Source organism: Cherax quadricarinatus, chromosome 7 (genome assembly GCF_038502225.1).
Source record: "Cherax quadricarinatus isolate ZL_2023a chromosome 7, ASM3850222v1, whole genome shotgun sequence".
In the NCBI taxonomy this organism is placed as follows: Eukaryota; Metazoa; Arthropoda; class Malacostraca; order Decapoda; family Parastacidae; genus Cherax; species Cherax quadricarinatus.
In genome coordinates, this window is record NC_091298.1 from 4,407,795 (window position 1) to 4,424,574 (window position 16,780).

The 16,780-nt window shown below is 44.4% G+C and overlaps 1 protein-coding gene across 2 annotated transcripts in view; it reads left to right on the forward strand.

Annotated features, from left to right (window-relative positions):
- Positions 1–16,780, forward strand: part of LOC128686776 (rho-related GTP-binding protein RhoU) — a 260,199-nt gene that overhangs the window by 10,305 nt on the left and 233,114 nt on the right. The window lies entirely within an intron of this gene.

A 16,780-nucleotide genomic window follows, 5' to 3' on the forward strand; every position in this document is an offset into this window, starting at 1 on the left:
TAAGGTTGGTAGGATTACCGAAAATATGTTAGGTAAAAGTACACATGTGCGACTAATGCGATATTATTGTGGCAACGTTTCTCTCTCCAGGAGATTAGTCAAGACGTAACGGCTTGACAAAGCCGTGACACCGTTTCACTCTCCTGGAGAGCGAAACAATAAAATGTCGCATTAGTTACACACGTGTCCTTTCACGAAATATAATACAAATTGCAAAGTATATAATAACAGAAGATTAAATGTATGGGACTTGGGAATACCAGTTGAGGCTACTAATTAATAAGGACTTAGGTTCCTCACTCACTATCAGTTGAGGTTTATTAATGGCAATGTTCCCTTGTCCATGCATAATCACCGTCACTAATTAGTAGAGCTGTGACTCTTGACTTATCAGCAGCGTTCTATGGCCCTTTCGGGTTTAGCGCTTAATTTGATTATATTCTTGACGTATCACCATGGGGATGGAGGGGGGTATCTACTCATAAGGAAGGAGGGAGAGACTCAAATTTATGGTTGGTATAAAAGTTTTTTATTGATAGTGTAGAGGCGAATCATGTTCCGTCTCTTATCATTTCTTTTGCCTGGTCTGTCTGCACTCCTCTAGTTGCATTTGCAAGGGTTGATTCGTAGTTACTGATCTCGCTTCTTAAGCTCGTTTAGACCGGCTTTACTGATCCCTGGCCTTCATGGCTCTATCATGGTGGCTGTGGTCTGCCTGTGTCCCTCGGATATACATATGCCCACCATGTGATTTCGTGTGCAGTTGACTGCTTGTTTGTATTTTTGTGCATGTGCCTGGGAGGCAATCTGACTTACCTGAGCGTATCCCACAGTAAATACAGTAACCTTCCTTGTATAAATGTGGTGGTTTCCGGGAGTCCTTGAGATTTCCCCGTCTCGCTAGCTTTCTCAGGAGCATAAAAATGCCTCATTGCTCCACTTTCACAGCACGTTTCGTTTTTAATTTGCAGAATTGCTCTCTGTGCAGGCTGTTTGCCTTTAAATGGTTCGCCTTGTGACAACTCGGTCTAGGTATAGCTGTCTTGATGGTGGGTATGTCGAGTTAAATAGGGAGGCAGTTACCTCTATATTCAACTTGAAGGACACATTTTTTGAAGGTAGCGACTACCCGATAGATATTTGATTTGTGTAAGCTGGAAGTGGTAGACAGAAATTATCCATGGAACTACTACCGTCCTGTCATAAGAATGAAACGGAAGCCTGTTAAAGGTTTTGCAATCTGGCAGGATTGCAGGTAACTCTGTCATTCAGTATATATTTGTCCTTAATTTTATTTCCTGTTTTTGCTTTTTTCATTTTAGGCCTTGTGTGAGACCAGGCTGCGGGAGCGAACCTCTGAACCATTAAGATATATAAGGGGTAATAACATTGTGGAGAGGATAATAAATATACCATGTAGGCAGGTAGGTAGACACGAAGACTTGGAGGCGAGAAAGACACTCCCTAACTGTACTCAAACTTGCCCTTCTGGACAAAATCTTGAAATATATATTTTTTAGTAACTTTCTGAAGGAGACTTGCTTGTGGTGAGTCACTGATGACTAAAGTCTGTACGGTGATTGTTGTGTGAAGCACGTGGGTGTAAAGACACGTTATGTCCCACTAGCGGGAGTATTGTGAGGAAGGCCTCTCTCTCTCTCTAATATTTATTCAATATGTAGTATTGTAAATACGCACCTATGTTATTCATTAACTGGTCATTGTATACCATAGATAATGATGCTAGTTAATTGATATGGTGGTTACAGTTGGTGTCCTCGAGCTCTAATAACTCAAGTCAGCGTCACTGTCTACGCTACATGGCATAGCATTCGTGATCCATGAATTTTCACATTTCAGCAGATATAAGAAACATTTCCGGAATAATTGTTAAAACCTCCAAGAGAAAACTGGATAAGTTTCTGCAGGAACTGTTTGATCAGCAGGAACTGTTTGATCTGTGTAGGCCCGCGGGTTCCACATAGCAACACTAGTGTTAATCGGGTAGTCAAGTTTAAAACTATATATCGATCACATTTATTAAGAATACGAGAAAAGTGCCTTAGTGTCCATGTTCCTTTACAAATTATACGCTCTATTCGTGTGCCAGAGTGCACCAGACAGCGTGAACTCGAAACGAACCTTACTCTGACTTAAATCTTCTAATGTTGGAGGTTGTCGGTCTTCCTTTCGGCTTTCCAACCATACATCTGTATTATGTGCTTACAAAAGAGTGCCAAAGAATAATCTTCTTAAAGTATGTGGGTACCTGTGAGCGGTTTTGAGAGTTTTTCTGCCCTCACAGCCCAGCCTGGGGCCAGACTTCCTTGCTGACTGCCTGATCAGTTATTCCTTTTGATAATGTCAAAGGGCTAATAACTCAGGATATGCAAAGAAAGTCAAGCTGTGTAAATTATTTACTTTTGTGTAATTTGTCCTTCCCTGGAATGCGACCCATAACATCTTACTAACTCCTAAGTATGTTTATTGCTAGGTATACAGAGCCAGCAGGTGTTAAGATACTTGCCCTTACGTCTCTACTCGCCCAAGATTGAAAACGGAACTTTCGATTGAGTCAAACACTGCGCTTTTAGGTACCACAGGTTACACGTTCAGCGTGAATTATTTAAGAATATTGAGAAATAAGTGAAACTAGAATGCCTTGAATTCAATGTTGTTTCGCAATTACCCCTCTAGCTGTGTTCCTTTCCTATCTTCCTGGAAGAACTTGACTCTTACTGTATAACTTTTATTCCGGGACTTGCTGCAACACATGATCATGAGCTACTTTCCTTAGTCTTGGAGGATCCCTTCGAAGGACCCTTTCGAGGGTACCTTGGAGGGGACCCTTCAAGGGTACATTGGAGGATCCCTTCATCGATACCCAGGAGGGACCCCTAGAGAGGTAGGTACCTTGGAGAGAGCCTGGTGTCACCAGTAGGTGGCCTTCAGCTTTTAGGTGGCTGCCTCATGCAAATACAGCTTATGTATTGCAGTCATGCGCCAAGTTCCTCCGGTGACGTGGGAGCACGAATTCTGGTATATAAATAGTATATATGCATATATCACAAAGTTGGTTAATGTGTAGAGTCGAGTGACCGGCAGGAGGTGGTATTGTTCAATTTGGTTGTCAGGACCAAGGAGTGTAATCACTGATCACCCACCTCGTGTATAAAAATGTTTCCTTGCGGCTTGAAATTTGAGAATATTCGTCTCACGTATCCTACCTGAGAGAACCCACTCAGAAAATTCACGTTCCTCGTTATTTGCTTTACATTTTTTCCTGGGCGACATTGATGCCCATAGTGAGTCAAAGGTAGCGTTCACACGGTACTTAAAGGAAGGGTAAATGTTCCTGGGTTCTACCCCGCAGTGCTGAGGAAGAGCTCTCCATCCAAGGAGTTGAGGTTATAATCCCTTTCCTTGGCTCAAACTTACTATTTGGATTTCATTTACAGTGAAATGGTCAACCTAGGTGGGTGGATCTTTAAGCACAACCAACGGTGAAGGCTCGATCCTTTTTTCCCCTATTCACAAGATAGACACGCTATTTTTCTCCACCTACTGATTACCAGTCTTGTTTGTAAGATGGGTTGACTGACGAGGATGTTAACTAGGGGCACTGGAGAGTGATTTTATTCATGCTTCAAGACTAAAGAACTGTACTGATGGGTCAAAGAACTAAAGGAAAGTATTGACTTCGAAGACGATTTCGGGGGAGAAGGGGGTCACTACCACCCGGTCCCAGACCAGGCATCCCGATTGCTGGCCTGATCGACCAGGCTGTTGGTGCTAGCCGCACACATTCCAGAGCTGCTCATGGCCACAAGTGGCAATGTTGGTATCCCGGGAAATGAACGGGCAGAGACAAAGCGAAAGTTGCTGTAACGAAAGCGCTTTATAGCACACCTTTTTTCTTCAGTGACTTTATGGGTCATACATATAGTGTCTTTAGGAAGTGACTGGCCTGTAGGCCCTACAGCCGAGAACAAAGTTATACAGAGTTCGGCAGGAAGTGGGTGTTTGACCCTCCTTCAACAAGAATTATTTATTTGAGATGACTCTCGACTGAGGATCGGGCACACACGTCTCACCCATATCCATTTGCTCACCTCTGTTAAGCCTGTAGCGCGTAGTTGACTGTGGAATACAATTTAAATGTTTACCAAAATTTTATTTTCATTATTTTTGTATAATTCCTGGGGTGCCTGTAGGTACCTCTCATAACTTTTAGGAAAGGCTTTTAGACAATGATAATTTAACTGATATTTTTTTCTGATGCTGGTTAATTTAAGATTTATTCATGCTAGTAGTTTTTTGTGTTACCTTTTGATGTTATATGTACTTTGTATTTAACTTTTTTAAGGGTGCTGAATGATCAAAATTACCTATATATTGATCAGTCAAGGTTGCTGAGGCTCTATTCTGAGTTAAAAATATATAAGTCGCTTTATTGAATGATGTATTAATATTTCCGTCAGCATTTTCTTTCTTAATGAACAATGACTAAGAATGTAGTTCAAGGTAAAGGACACGACGTGACTTAACAAGATGGAGCTTAAAAGGAAACTGCTGTAAAGTCTTGCTTACAATGCTTTATAAGGACAACTTGAGTATTCCCGTTAACTGTGAGAGCCGTCGCAGGGATCTGAAGACTTGTGGGTGCAAGTTGTCTGCATTTCTTACTGATATGTTTAATAGGAACTATTCCAAAGTTATTCCTATATGCCCTCTTGGCCTGCACAATGGATTGTGTATATTCGATTTTCAAATTATGCGATTCCAGTTCGTTCTTGAAGCGACAGCAGCAGCAGCAGCGACGGTGGTGGTGACCTTACAGTTAGAGTATGAATGCTGTTTTCACCTTGTACAAATACAGTCGTGGTGTGCTACTATTATTGCTGCTGCTGCCGCTACGTTTACTGTACCACCTGCTCCCTTACCTACATTGCTCACTTTATTAGTGATTTATTTTTATTTTCACCATCAAACTTTGTGTGTTGTCTTACTTTTCCTCACTTCGTTCTCGCACACTCCCTCTGCCTCCCCTTCATTACTTACTCCGCAATTTTCTTCATCCTACTCGGCCTTCTAACCTGTCACTAACTGAATTTATTGCCTCACACCTTTCTCGCTCGTTCTCCTTTAATATCTTACTCTTGACTGTTAGTAGATACCAACTCTCCTGCCACGAGTGTTCTAGAATGTTTCTCACATGTGTTTCCATGACCCTGGCACCATGAATCTGGCACTCTGGGACAGTGACCCAGGTACTATGGTATTATGGTCCCGGCACTATGAGACCATGACCCAGGCTCTCTAGGGCCATGATCTGGGGTCATTTATGTTATAAGACATTGTGTTTTACAACATAAATAATTTTCATTATGGTGTCTGTACACTTCTGGTAGGTGTATTTACTTTGCTTGGCCAGTCTGCTGTGGTGGTGGGAATCTGTGGAAGTTATACAATATGAATTATTCCTTTTCGGTTTAATTGTAGGTACTTTTTTAATATTGTATAGTGGTGGAATACTGCATAAAACTGTCACGGCAAAGGAAGTGAGTACTGTAGTGTGTGGAGTGGCGGTGTTGGTGGGTTAGCAAGGAGTGTGAGGCTGTGGTCAAGGATATTAATGTAGATGTCAAGAGCGCTGTGTAGGAGCAGCAGAGATCAACAACAGCAGCAGAGACGTCAGACGGGCAGTGCCACCCTTGGCCAAGGTCGCCTCTTGCAGCCTGTTCTGTTGTAGATTCGCCGGTATAATCACCGAGCCCGGGCCTTTTCCAAGAGGTGGCCTGGCCTTGGCTCCCTGTCGAGGGAGTGTCTCAGACCAATATCTGCCATGAGAGGAGGTACAGGTACCTTCTCGTCTTATGGGACTAGCTGTCCCCAGGCCTAGCCCCATGCCCTGCCCCCCATGGGGCTCGAAGGGTGTAGCACCTGCATAACAGCAGACGATGTTAGGAGGTGCAAAGCAAGCACTACAGGATCCTTTTGGAGTCACACCCCAGCTTTGGGCATTAAGCCCGAGCGCTGGGGTAGCTCAAGAATGCTTTTTGCTGTGTGTGTGTGTGTGTGTTGCTGCTGCTGCTGCTACTACTACTACTACTACTACACTTGTCCGTTGCACTCTCCTCTTGCAGCCCCCACCATTCTTGCCTCTTCCACCCTCCCTTACCTAAGAGTATCAAGAGTAGTAGACAGTTGAAAGGTCCCGGGTTCGATTTCAAGGTTCGGCGTAGTATACGAGCATGTTTTCTTTATTTCGTAAAACATACCTTTGCTACCCTAGGAGTAAAAGTAGGTAAATGTTCATTAGTCAACTCTTGTTTGTTGAACCTATGCTTTTTGTATGCGAGGCGGCGCCTTGCACGAAAAAAAAAGTACTTGCTATCCATTCCGACCTAATTTATCAAATTCCAAACTTCTGACGAAGGTTTTGTTCAGCAACCGAATGACCTCAAGCTCCAGTTCTATCCCTTCCCTTACAGTTTATCTGGAAAATCTATAGTCCGTTTGTGACACACACACACACACACACACACACACACACACACACACACACACACACACACACACACACACACACACACACACACACACACACACACACACAAAGTTAATGTTTTTAAGTGCCATCGTATATTGTAGCCTATTATGAAGTTATTGCTTTATTGTGCGTGTGGATGATTTTTACTTCGGGGAGCGAGCGAGTGTGAAACTTTTTATTGGATACAGCGCTGAATGGCCTTTTGATCCCAGCGCTCTGTAAATTTATAACCACTTCCTTTCCCCCAGCTTAACTCCCACACCTGTGGGGTCTCCAGGTACCCCTACCCCCCGTGGGGTCCTCAGCTAACCTCCCACACAGCGAGAGTCTGGCCGCCACGAACATAACCAGCAAAGTGGTCGTCAGTAACGAGGGTTTTCCTTAAATGGTTGAGCAGCAAATGAATGGTGATGAAAGAAATATTTTTGATACGCTCGAAGGCTGGAGTCTGGGTGAAGGGGGGGGGGTGATACCACATATGGCGGTATGGGGGTGTATATGTGGGCCCAACCCAGCTCACACTACGCTAAATATGGCGCCCGGTAACTGCTGCCTCTGTGAGTGTGTGTGGGGTTCACTGAGGGCTTGTAGAAGGAGTGAGAAGTAGTGAGATGGATCCTACAGAGAGGGATTGGGAAAGAGTGAAAGGGTTCTTGCGGTGAAGATTACAGTTCTTGTATGAAGAGAGTAAGGAGAAGGTGTAAGAGAGAGAGGATTAAGAAAGTGAAAAACCTTAAACTGGTGGATGATGGTAAAGGGTAGAGCAGTGTTGGTGGAGTGCAGGACAAGGACGGTGGTGGTTGTAAAGAACGGGACAGTGAGGGTCGCAGCGAGTCTCAGCCACCAGACGTTGGGTCACCTTACTCAGCTTGTAGGGTTTGCGCCGAATGAATTGTGATTGTTACCATTTTTTATATAAAAGTAGAGAAAAAGCAAATGGTTATTTGTAAGCTATACAATTTAACTTAAACCCATAATTCAACCCGCACCTGGAGGAAGTGTCAGCTGCTAACTGATATGCAGACTGTGTAAATAAGACATTGTGGGTAATAACATTTTAATGTGAAGACGTTTCGTCCACCATCGACCTTATTAATTGATATAGTCCCTGGCGGACGAAACGTCTTCACAATACATTGTCATAACTTTCATTGTGTGTCTTATCAACTGGTAAATTAGATGTTAAGGTGATCTCAGGTGAGCCATGCTGGCCACCCAGTTGGTTAGTTCACCTCCTGCTGGACTCCAACATATTGATTCTATCATATGCTAAATAGGAAAATGAGTGCCTTTGTATTTACATTTTTTTATATTGCTGATTAATTAAAAATGTTTGCTAGCGGTATAATTTATTGCACACTATTTTGAATTATATAATTATGGGGGAGCACTAAACCCGTAGGATTATACAGGGCATGTGGGGAGGGATGGAAGATATTCAGGCTCAATTTATGGTAAGGGACCTGGATCTCACTTTCAAGGATCACAACAGTGCCACGATCGCACGTGCAAAGAAAATGATAGGATGGATAATGAGAACTTTCAAAACGAGAGATGCCAAGCCCATGATGATCCTTTTCAAATCACTTGTTCTCTCTAGGCTGGAATACTGCTGTACATTAACATCTCCATTCAAAGCAGGTGAAATCGCAGATCTAGAGAGTGTACAGAGATCCTTTACTGCACGTATAAGTTCTGTCAAGCACCTTAACTACTGGGAACGCTTGGAAGCACTTGACTTGTACTCGTTGGAACGCAGGAGGGAGAGATATATCATAATCTACACTTGGAAAATCTTGGAACGAATGGTCCCAAATCTGCACACAGAAATCACTCCCTACGAAAGCAAAAGACTGGGCAGGCGATGCAAAATGCCCCCAATAAAAAGTAGGGGCGCCATTGGTACACTAAGGGAAAACACCATAAGTGTCCGGGGCCCAAGACTGTTCAACAGCCTCCCATCAAGCATTAGGGGAATTGCCAATAAACCCCTGGCTGCCTTCAAGAGAGAGCTGGACAGATACCTAAAGTCAGTGCCGGATCAGCCGGGCTGTGGCTCGTACGTTGGACTGCGTGCGGCCAGCAGTAACAGCCTAGTTGATCAGGCCCTGATCCATCGGGAGGCCTGGTCATGGACCGGGCCGCGGGGGCGTTGATCCCCGGAATAACCTCCAGGTAACTGGAGCACAAATCCAATTCCCTAGATCAAGAGCCCCTCACCAGCGTCAAGGAACCTCCCTTGAGGGACGCCATTTTGAAGATCATAAACATTCGTGAAGCTTTATAGTTTTTTTTTTTTACATATTACATATGCTGGGAAGAGACTTTTTACTTTAATTATTAATATTACAGACCCTAAAATATAATTGAAAATTGTTCTTTTAAAATTGATTAATGGAATAGTTCCTTTAAGCTATGATTATATAATTGTTAAAATAGGTTAAACGATATTTTCTATTTTCATTTATAATAGATAAGTGAGTGGTTAGATAATTTAACACACAAAAAAATTTAGGAGTTTACAATCTCATGTAATTGCACAGTGGCGGTAACTTGCTGTTGACATCTGTCTACCTAGGTTGTGATGCGAGCCTCTGCCTGCAGGTCACAAACAGTAATCACCTAACAGATCACGTGTTCACTAAGGAAGCCTCATCTTAAAAAAAAAAAAAAATCTCAGATTCTCGAATTCAGGCACGAGTTCCACTTTCCCTTGATTCTTTTTTTTCTCTCTCTTTAACTTTTAAGTATGGTGTAAGAATTGAGACACTTGTGCAACACATGGGAATCTTTATTGAAGAAACGTTTCGCCACACAGTGGCTTCATCAGTCCAATACAAAGTAGAAATGGGTAAGGAGAGGAGAAGTTCGAAGTAATCAGTCCCTCAACCTGGAAACGATGTGTTCAGTCCATCACTCTTGTAGGAAGTGACTTCCTACAAGAGTGATGAACTGAACACATCGTTTCCAGGTTGAGGGACTGATTACCTCGAACTCCTCCTCTCCTTACCCATTTCTACTTTGTATTGGACTGATGAAGCCACTGTGTGGCGAAACGTTTCTTCAATAAAGATTCCCATGTGTTGCACAAGTGTCTCAATTCTTCAACTTGTCGGTTTTCAAAACCATTCACCACAAGTATGGTATATATGAGTTTTCCTCAAGTGTCCCTGGCCTATCATCGGGTCTACTGCATTCTTCTATTAAATTTTAATATAGACACTCGCTGGATGCTTGTGTGGCCATTCAAAATTACCCAGATTTTGGGTTTACTCATTGATGATCCTAGTTGCAGCTCAGATCATCATCTTCCTCGAGCTAGGCTACAACAGATAATATGATCTAAAAAATCTGAATGAGTAACTTTTCCTGAAAAGTTTAAGCCTTAATACCGGTGAAGTTAAAAATGAATTACGCCATAAAGTGCGATAGGATCTTCACAATTGGGCAGTGTTGGCAGGAGGCCAGTGTGGTGCGCGTGGTTATTAGTCGGAGCTGTATAAATTATTCCCACAGCTTCACGTGGTACTTGTCCGTTTCATTATTGTTCGATCAGTTCCTCCATCGATTGCTGCGGTGGTGGCGACCTCCAGGTTATGCAAGAATGCCACCGTGGGTGTATGTGGGCGGGTGCAGGGGCCGTGGGAGTGACTATACTTGGTAGCAGTGCGACCTCTCAGGGTCAGTGAAGAGCTGAGTGTTCCACATGTACCAAGCCAGTTGTCAGCGGGTGCTGGTGTCCTCCCCTCCACCAGACCAGCGTCCCGCCTCCAGCTAATGGACTTCGTCTATGTTCTTTTCATCTTCCATAATTAAAAAAATGGTTGTACAGTAATACAGGTATGGAAAGTTACGTTATTTCTATTTGTCTATTTTATATTACTTTTTGTTTTACTTGAGCGTGCTCACTGAGGGGTAGTCTTCGGAAAGAATGTTTCTCAATGTAACATGTACTAAGAGGTTGCTTCAGTTTCTAAGTCTGTAGTATTCTTGATGCCAATGTAGAAGCGAACATGCAGTTGGTAGGCTTTAAATCTAGGAATCTAAATCTGTATGTTCTAGTTTCGCAACCTCTCATTTGGCGATCGTCTGAGCCCCCGTTGTGCATTGCTCGTTCGACTGTACTTTTTCTCCATTCAGTAGTCTCTGTTTCTTGATTAATGAGTGGTGAGGTGACAGCGTTTGCTCCCCGCATACCGCATACACTCCCCTACGCAGGGTATTTTATCTGCGAAATTCCACTGGGAGATTTGTGACTGCATCATGGGGTTCTGCCCTTACAATAGGGGGGGGGAGGGAAATAAATGTTTTTAATTTAAAAAAAATGTTTACGGGTGTTCACAGGTATGCGTCTGAGTTGCGTGCGTCAAGAGTACGATAGGCGTTGGCAGGTGTCTGAGGGCAAGTTTTTGTCACCTGGTAGTTCTTATATCACAAATTCATCTCGCTCAGCGTTTCTTCCACAATTTTATTTTTTCTTATCCTAGACCTTTTCTGATAGCAGATATACATACGACTTAATGTGTCTCCATTGCGAAATGCCATTAAGAATTTTTTTTTTTGCCAGCCTGTATTTAAAAGGTGCTCTTGGTTTTAAAATATTGTATACTGGCTTGGTGAGGGGGAAATCCCCAGACTGGTGAAATTTAGCTTGTGTTGTGTGCAGTGAGTGATTCATGGTGCACCTTGCATATTTTTATCAACATGGAGCAAAAATACATATTATATAAACTGCCTCTATAGTGACCTTAGTAGAGATTCAACCTGAAATTGTAGCTTAATATGTAATAATGTAATCCAGAACATGTTAAGTAATTGACCAGGGATTCACAACTTTGTGCTCACTAATTTATGTTTACGGGGTTGAACGTCGGCTCCTGGCCCCGCCTCCTAGACTTTTTTTTTATCGACGTTTCTGATTTTTGGCCTGAGTTTTTAAAAATTTTAAAAACATAAGAAAGGAGGATACTGCGTCAGGCCTGTTGGCCCAGACTTGGCAGGTCTTTCTCAAACCCAAACCCACTACAAAAATATTTGGCCAACCCAGAAGAGAGAAATGGTATAAAATACCGACACAAGGAAAAAAGACATGTGCAGTGTATGTTAAGTGACCCTTTATTGACTTTAGCAGTAAAATGTTGCATTGTATTGCTTTTGTAATTTCCCCCTTGAGCTCTATACTGGGCGAAGCGTTGTTTCGACAGAAGCTTGTTTTGCAACATTCTGTTTCTTCGCTGTTGTTTGTAGTACGATGTTTGGATCCAGAAGAATGAACAACTAGTTGAACTGCAGTATCTTGCACTAATAGCGGTACGTTCTCTCACATGAAAACTGGCACTGATTAGTAAATTCCTCCCTTTGGAAAAATAAATATATACTAGGTTCTCTGAGGACACATGTGCGCTAGGTATTCTTGGTAAACATGTGCGCTAGGTTCTCTGGGTACACATGTGCGCTAGGTTCTCTGGGTACACATGTGCGCTAGGTTCTCTGGGTACACATGTGCGCTAGGTTCTCTGGGTACACATGTGCGCTAGGTTCTCTGGGTACACATGTGCGCTAGGTTCTCTGGGTACATATGTGCGCTAGGTACTTTGGGAGCACTGCGCTAGGTACTCTAGGTACACATGTACGCTAGTATTCTGGATACACATGTGCACTAGGTTCTCTCGGCACACATGTGAGCCAGGTTCTCTGGGTATACATGTGAGCTAGGTTCTCTGTACACATGTGCACTAGGTTCTCTGGGTACACATGTGAGCCAGGTTCTCTGTGTACACATGTGCACTAGGTTCTCTGGGTACACATGTGAGCAGGTTCTCTGGATACACATGTGCACTAGGTTCTCTGGGTACACATGTGAGCTAGGTTCTCTCGGTACACATGTGAGCCAGGTTCTCTGTGTACACATGTGCACTAGGCTCTCTGGGTACACATGTGAACTAGGTTCTCTCGGTACACGTGCACTAGGTTCTCTGGGTACACATGTGAGCCAGGTTCTCTGTGTACACATGTGCACTAGGTTCTCTGGGTACACATGTGAGCCAGGTTCTCTGGATACACATGTGCACTAGGTTCTCTGGGTACACATGTGACCAGGTTCTCTGGATACACATGTGAGCCAGGTTCTCTGGGTACACATGTGCACTAGGTTCTCTGGGTACACATGTGAGCCAGGTTCTCTGGATACACATGTGCACTAGGTTCACTGGGTACACATGTGAGCCAGGTTCTCTGGATACACATGTGCACTAGGTTCTCTGGGTACACATGTGAGCCAGGTTCTCTGGGTACACATGTGAGCCAGGTTCTCTGGGTACACATGTGAGCCAGGTTCTCTGGGTATACATGTGAGCCAGGTTCTCTGGGCACACATGTGAGCCAGGTTCTCTGGGTACACATGTGAGCCAGGTTCTCTGGGTACACATGTGAGCCAGGTTCTCTGGGTACACATGTGAGCCAGGTTCTCTGGGTGCTCATGTGCACTAGGTTCTCTGGGTACACATGTGCACTAGGTTCTCTGGGTAGACATGTGCACTAGGTTCTCTGGGTACACATGTGCACTAGGTTCTCTGGGTACACATGTGCACTAGGTTCTCTGGGTACACATGTGAGCTAGGTTCTCTGGATACACATGTGAGCCAGGTTCTCTGTGCCCACATGTGCACTAGGTTATCTGGGCACACATGTGAGCCAGGTTCTCTGGATACACATGTGCACTAGGTTCTCTGTGTACACATATGAGCTAGGTTCTCTGGGTACACGTGCACTAGGTTCTCTGGGTACACATGTGAGCTAGGTTCTCTGGATACACATGTGCACTAGGTTCTCTGGGTACACATGTGCACTATGTTCTCTGGGTACACATGTGAGCCAGGTTCTCTGGATACACATGTGCACTAGGTTCTCTGGGTACACATGTGAGCCAGGGTCTCTGGATACACATGTGCATTAGGTTCTCTGGGTACACATGTGAGCCAGGTTCTCTGGGTACACATGTGAGCCAGGTTCTCTGGGTACACATGTGAGCCAGGCTCTCTGGGTATACATGTGAGCCAGGTTCGCTGGGTACACATGTGCACTAGGTTCTCTGGGTACACATGTGAGCCAGGTTCTCTGTGTACACATGTGCACTAGGTTTTCTGGGCACACATGTGAGCCAGGTTCTCTGGATACACATGTGCACTAGGTTCTCTTTGTACACATATGAGCTAGGTTCTCTGGGTACACATGTGCACTAGGTTCTCTGGGTACACATGTGAGCTAGGTTCTCTGGATACACATGTGCACTAGGTTCTCTGGGTACACATGTGAGCCAGGTTATCTGTGTACACATGTGCACTATGTTCTCTGGGTACACATGTGAGCCAGGTTCTCTGGATACACATGTGCACTAGGTTCTCTGGGTACACATGTGAGCCAGGGTCTCTGGATACACATGTGCATTAGGTTCTCTGGGTACACATGTGAGCCAGGTTCTCTGGATACACATGTGCACTAGGTTCTCTGGGTACACATGTGCACTAGGTTCTCTGGGTACACATGTGAGCTAGGTTATCTGGGTACATATGTGAGCCAGGTTCTCTGGATACACATGTGCACTAGGTTCTCTGGGTACACATGTGAGCCAGGGTCTCTGGATACACATGTGCATTAGGTTCTCTGGGTACACATGTGAGCCAGGTTCTCTGGATACACATGTGCACTAGGTTCTCTGGGTACACATGTGCACTAGGTTCTCTGGGTACACATGTGAGCCAGGTTCTCTGGGTACATATGTGAGCCAGGTTCTCTGGGTATACATGTGAGCCAGGTTCTCTGGGTACACATGTGCACTAGGTTCTCTGGGTACACATGTGCACTAGGTTCTCTGGGTACACATGTGAGCTAGGTTATCTGGGTACACATGTGCACTAGGCTCTCTGGGTACACATGTGCACTAGGTTCTCTGGGTACACATGTGAGCCAGGGTCTCTGGATACACATGTGCATTAGGTTCTCTGGGTACACATGTGAGCCAGGTTCTCTGGATACACATGTGCACTAGGTTCTCTGGGTACACATGTGAGCCAGGTTCTCTGGGTACACATGTGAGCCAGGGTCTCTGGATACACATGTGCATTAGGTTCTCTGGGTATACATGTGAGCCAGGTTCTCTGGGTACACATGTGCACTAGGTTCTCTGGGTACACATGTGCACTAGGTTCTCTGGGTACACATGTGAGCTAGGTTATCTGGGTACACATGTGCACTAGGCTCTCTGGGTACACATGTGCACTAGGTTCTCTGGGTACACATGTGAGCTAGGTTCTCTGGATACACATGTGCACTAGGTTCTGTGTACACATGTGCACTAGGTTCTCTGGGTACACATGTGAGCTAGGTTCTCTGGGTACACATGTGAGCCAGGTTCTCTGGATACACATGTGAGCTTGGTTCTCTGGATACACATGTGAGCCAGGTTCTCTGGGTACACATGAGCCAGGTTCTCTGGGTACACATGTGCACTAGGTTCTCTGGGTACACATGTTCTGTGATATACGTGACCGGTTTTTCATCTGCCGCCCAACCTAAACGTCGCTATTGACCGCCTGATCATTCAGGCTCTTGTTACCTGCAGCCCGCAGTCCTGCATAGCTACAGATGGGCTCAGTGCTCTGGGAACATAATTTCTGTATTGGATTCCTGGCTACGTATATTATGGGCCAGACGAGAACGGGATTCATCTCATGTGATGAAAAAACTACTATCGCATCTTATGTGGCGGTAAACTTGATATCACATCTTATGTGATGGAAATCCTACCGTCACATCGTATGTGGTAGTAAACCTACCATCATATCTTATGTGATGGCAGGTTTACCATCACATATGTGATGGTAAACCTGCCATCACATCTTAAGCGATGGAAAACCTGCCATCACATCTTACGTGGTGGTAAACCTTCCATCACATTAGTTTACCTGGGTCATATGACCAAAGCTCGTCTTAGAGAGCCATGAAGAGTCAGAGACAATATCATGGCTGGAACAATTCACAAACAACCCGCACTTAAGAGGGGAAGCTTATGACGAGTTTCAGTCCGTCCTAGACCATTGTCAAGTTACAGCAGAGAGAGAACAATGAGAGAAGACCAGAAGATAGCTTGGGAGAAGAAAGAGGTAAGGCGGGGTAAGGTTCGTCGGAAACAGGACAAGTGTCTCCTGACGCGGGTGAAGAATAGCTGCATTAGTAGCAACAGCAAAATTAGCATCTCTTGTGAGCTGGCTAACATCTCTGTCGTTAGAAATTAAGGGAAAAAAGTGAAAGGGTTTATTAGAGTACTAGGTGAATTAGAAATACATTTGGTGCAGTCAGCGTATATTACAAACTTACGATGTGGTTAGAGCTTTATAAGTTACATCGATACATTAAGCTTTTCTACAGTACTTGTCGACTATTATATTCATGAGAAAGCGCTAAACCCCTTAGGGATCATACAGCATCTTAAAATAGGAGGTAATCATTAGAACATAGAATGGAGGAACACACAGCAGGTCTACTGGCCCATACTTGGTAGGTCTTTCTCAATTTCAACCCGAAGAGTAGGTGACTGCTTCGCTCGCGGCCCCTTCACTAGTCATGCAACACAAAGCAGCAGGTGTTGGTGATTTATTTGGGTGTCCCGCGTTCCCCCTCCCCCCACACACAGGACGATTACCTGAGGTATGGAAGACAGCCAATGTAGTCCCAATTTTTAGTAAAGGAGACAGACAAGAAGCATTAAACTACAGACCAGTGCCACTGACATGTATAGTATGCAAAGTCATGGAAAAGATTATCAGGAGGAGAGTGGTAGAGCACCTAGAAAGGAATGAGCTTATCAACAACAGCCAACACAGTTTCAGGGACGGGAAATCCTGTGTCACAAACCTACTGGAGTTCTACGACAGGGTGACAGCAGTAAGACAAGAGAGAGAGGGGTGGATAGATTGCATTTTCTTGGACTGTAAGAAGGCATTTGACACAGTCCCACACAATAGATTAGTGCAAAAGCTAGAGGACCAGGCAGGGATAACAGGGAAAGCACGGCAATGGATCAGGGAATACCTGTCAGGAAGACAACAGCGAGTCATGGTACACGGCGAGGTGTTAGAGTGGGCGCCTGTGACGAGTGGAGTTCCACAGGGGTCAGTCCTAGGATCGGTACTGTTCCTGGTATTTGTGAACGATATGACGGAAAGAATA